The sequence below is a fragment of the Fulmarus glacialis genome, unplaced genomic scaffold (genome assembly GCF_000690835.1).
Source record: "Fulmarus glacialis isolate BGI_N327 unplaced genomic scaffold, ASM69083v1 scaffold27266, whole genome shotgun sequence".
NCBI lineage: Eukaryota > Metazoa > Chordata > Aves > Procellariiformes > Procellariidae > Fulmarus > Fulmarus glacialis.
In genome coordinates, this window is record NW_009220428.1 from 34,103 (window position 1) to 34,513 (window position 411).

A 411-nucleotide genomic window follows, 5' to 3' on the forward strand; every position below is an offset into this window, starting at 1 on the left:
GGGGAAAAACCTGTTGCACTTGTTTGCTCTAGAAATGAAAATCTCGCTAATAAACAGAACACGAATTATATTAAGGTGCAATAGAGAAGACAGAAATAATGCGGCGTTAGTTAGCAAAATGATTGTCAGTATCTTTCACTCAGCCTGGCCAGCACCGGCGGACCTGGGCACTAGGGAAACGGTTAAAATAAAACGTGCAGGGAAGTCAAACGCCTCGCCACCCTCACACAGCCCCAACCCGCTCCCTCCCCTTCATCCCGGGAGACCGCATCCTCCCCGCACCTCCTCCCGCCCGGCAGACGCCGGTCACCCGCCCGCACACGCTCTCCCAGCCCCGGGCTGCAAGACCGATAACCGGGTGCGGCGACCAATAACCGGGCAGGGAGGGGGCGTGGGGGAAAGGGACTGAAT